This window comes from Malurus melanocephalus, unplaced genomic scaffold, assembly GCF_030028575.1.
Source record: "Malurus melanocephalus ecotype Western Australia unplaced genomic scaffold, MMel_1.1 scaffold_33, whole genome shotgun sequence".
Classification (NCBI taxonomy): Eukaryota; Metazoa; Chordata; class Aves; order Passeriformes; family Maluridae; genus Malurus; species Malurus melanocephalus.
The window spans coordinates 2,416,145-2,420,349 of NW_026623265.1; positions in this window are offsets into that span (position 1 = coordinate 2,416,145).

Here is a 4,205-nt window from a genome sequence, read left to right on the forward strand (position 1 = left end):
CGGGGCCGGGGCAGCGCGGAGCGGCGGCGGGGCTGCGGGCGAGGCCGCGGGCGAGGCCGGAGGAGTCAGCCGAGGGGTGCGATCCCCCCGTACCGCTCACCCCGACCGCCCCGGGGAGCGCTCGCTGTGCGGCCGGACCGAGGGCTGCGGCCAAGCTGCCCAACGCCGCCCGGCGGAATCAGGGCCAGTCCTGGCGTCGCAAGGCGAGCGCCGGGGTTACGGAGGTGCTTCCATTCATGCTTAGGGCTGCAAAACCGCTTTAAACAGGTGGCACAGAGTCAAACGTTTCTTTCTGATAACACTTATATTGTACAGTACAATACAGGGTTGTACAGTATTCTGTATTTAGTGTTATTTTTCTTTTACTGCTAGCTTGCAGTTTGGAATTAACTAGTCAGTGGTCGGGAAATAGATATTACTCGTCTCAGTCATGTTTTATTCGTGAAGGTCATAATTATTTAACTCTTTATTGAACTTTTTTCAGCTAAAATTAACTGGTCAGTCATCACTTTTGGAGGGAAAACTTGTAGAGAGAGATGTGAATCAAGACGTTGACTCACATGTCCTAGCTACAGCATGAATGCCTGAGCAGTAAAAGGCTCTGCACACTGGAAGATGGTCCTTTCAGGTGGTGTTTCCAGCCTGATGGCCAGGCATGCTTTGTCAGCACAGTGTTGTAGTGCATAGAGGGATGAGTGTAATTGGAAAGCGGCAGAATAGATATGATGCAGCCATCATCATAACTCAGAAGTAAAAWTTCCACAAACTCTTCTTAGACCTGTAAGCTCTTGTTAATTTATGGCTGTATTGCCAGCCGGTGTATGATGTGCAAGCATTTGAAAGAAACCAAGACAGCTCAAATATTCTTGGAAAGTGAACTTATAGAGTCGTTCCTTTGTGTCACTAGGACTGTTGGATATTTCCTGGAATCATCTTGGCAAAACGTGAAAGTATGCTTCCAGAGATGACAAAAGTCTTAAGGAAAAGAAAAAATWAAGGTTCAGTAAATATCTGATATAAAAATCAACTTAATTTTAGGTGATAAACGTGCAATTTCAGTRTGTCTTTATATCTGTAACATATTTTAGCTAACTGTGTATCAGTTACAGAAGTAATGTTTGTTTTCCCATCTATTCATACATGCTTAATATAACAAACTGAATTGGGAAGAAATCTGTAGAACTCGGCCATGTTTGAATGGTAARTATAAACTGTTACAAGGTAAAGATATGTACTTGTATAACTTTAAGAATGTAATTTATAGTCCCTTTGAGTCCTCTTGAGAGTATGTTTTAGGCCAGGCTCTGCAAACACTCCTAGATACAACTTTGATAGTGCAACTAACCTGATTATAGGCATATTAATCACAGTAACAGCCCCCTGGGTGACAAAAGACATTAAAAGCTCTCTTTTTGCATACTGCATCTCTTTCTTTTTCCTACTTTTCATGTACTTGGCCTATGAATGCATCCTGTAACTGGACTGGACATGTTTAGAGGAAAGGCTGGGTTTGATTTCTGTTTATATTGGCACCTCAGAGGAGAGCCTCATTCATTATTGCAACCTTATATCCATACATGCAAACATTGAGGCCAGTGATCTACACTAGGCTGAGCCAACACTTAGCTCTTTTCCCACCCAATTTCAAGTTGTTGCCATTTAAACCATTAACATCCTCTGGGACTTCAGCTCTTACTGTAAAAATGTTTCAAATAATTTTCTCAGCAAATTAGGAAAAAATTCATTGGGTTCACTGGGACATCAGTGGGAACAGTACTAGGCCTTTTAATGTTCAGTGAATATCCATGTTATCTCTTAGAACTTAGCTGCTGTATTTGAGAGCTTCTTTGGGCCCTCTAGCYTTTACACAATAACCACATCCTGTTTCACAAACAAGATTAAGGTGCTGTTTAACCTCCTTCATGCTGCCCACTCAGGCCTTCGACTTCTGATGTCAGAAATCACTTCCCAGTGTTTTATATGTCCAAAGTCCAAATATCTTGCACAGCTGGGCAAGAAGCAGTCAGATCCAACTAGTTTGCAACATTGTTGTACTCAACTATGACAGAGTCCAGCTGTGACAGAGCCACTGTTAAATGTTCACAAGTTTCTTRGGCCCCAGCCACCCCATGGAAATCCTGACCATCAAATGAATCCATGTGTTCTTCTCCAGGTTTTCTTTGCCTGTCATTTCTTACCAGTCTTGCTATTTAACACTGCTAGAAAAGGMGAGAGAGGATCACCTGCTCATTTCTTGATCAATGTTCCAGAGATACCACATAAACAGCCACTGTTCCTAAGAGGTATCTGAGACACTGGGGCATGAATGTTTGTCCTACATACCAATGCAATCTCACAGTCCATTAGTTGGTACACGTCAGACTTACTGGGTCTTTTGCCTCAAGTCAATCACAGTAACTTCACAGGTAACTGCAGAGTGCAGTTATCACTGTGCTTATGAGCCTTCTTGGTTGGTTTTTGCGGGATTGGTTGGTTTGTTTTTGTGGGGTGATGTATCACCAGCGTTACCTTGAAGAAGAAAGAAAGACTAGTCYCACCCGAGCCAGAATGAGCAAAAGCCCAACCAGTTGAAATGTGTTCCAAGATTTGTTGGAATAATCAAGAGCAGTGGGTAGGTAATGAAGTGAAAGGTCCACACATGGTGTTTGTCATTAGTTTGTACATAAAAGCCCCAAAGTGTCGCTTCTGTCCAGAGGAGGCTCCAGGTGATTTGCACACCTCAGTAATTATTGCAATACTCAGCCTATTGAGAAAGGGACYATCAGAAGTGACCTCAAGATCACTGCTTGGCTTCTAACTGCTCTAAAGCTTTTGAAAGTCAGTCAATCCAGACTTTGAAGTCTAAGAAGCATGCTTAGCTTTCCTGAGAACTTCTTAATGGTGCTTAGTCACTCACACTGCAGTCAGGATCGACTGAGCCTTAGCCAAACATTTCCTCGCCATAAATAGAAAGCTTGGAAACATTTCTGGACTAATCTTATTCAGGTTGTTCTAYTCAAATGTATTGGACAGGGCAGTGTAACCACAGCTCCAAGTAAGTTTTGGAATCTTTCCTGCCTGCTGGGAAACTGCTCAAGCTTTCTAGACTCAGAGCTGTTGCCAAACAAACAYCTTTGGGTTTTTTCCCACAATAATCTGCMCTGGTGACGAGTTCTAAGATGGACYCCCTGCTACAGGTGAGWTTTTTTATATTTCTGCAGCTTGATTTGAATAAACCATGAGAGAGAAATTAAGATAATGTGTCAATTAGCTGGTCAGCTCCAGGAAAAAATCTGTGCTAGTGCTTCCCATAACTGYAACTGGACATGAACTGTCTGCTCTTTGTAAATTCACCCATTTCAGAAACATCCTGATTGACCATGCCTATACTGAGATGATGAAGTTCTGCATCTGGAAGCCTATGTGGTCTTTGGCAGGCACACAGATTGTGGGGCATCCTTAATAAAAGACCTCTGAAAGAGCATGACTAACATTCATATTGTTGCCATCAGGTTGCATGGACATTCAAAAAAGATTGTACTTAAGCATCCATCTGTCATTTTGCATGAAAGAGAAGGTCTTGAAATAAAGATAAATAAAGGAAGTATTTGAGAAGGATGCAAGCACCCCAGTCTTTTTTGTTTTCAAATTTGCTTTCATTATTTTCAGCCATGTTTTTGCTTCCTAAGTCTACATCATTCTAGCAGCATAGACTGACTGATTTGGCTCCAGCCAATCCTTTCCTTTTATCCCTCAGATAGTGATCTGAAACAATAACTTATTTTTCTGCTTGTAAAAATCTTCTTTGGCCAGTGCAGGCACTTAATTTTGTTCTTATGTTGTACTAAAAACACACAGCTCACTTTGGTTCATGTAGCCTGTTGATTTTTTCTGCTTTCTATGTCACATATTACTTCTGTTAAGAATAAAGGTGTTTCAACCCTAACATCTGCTCTGCTCTCTGGCCTCATGTTTTTACTTAAAATAGCTTCCTCACTGTCCTGTACTCTTCAAGTTATTCTCTTGGGCAATCAAAATGGACAGTTTTGGTGGCAGTATTTCTTTTTTGTTCATGATTTTATTATTTTCTGGGGTATAGTGTCCTAGGAGCAAGGTTCATATTTTGGGATGCTGTCCTTCCAAGTGGATACCCTGTAATCTGCAGAGACCTTCTCCTTCTGCACCTACTTTCTTTGTGGGGAAAA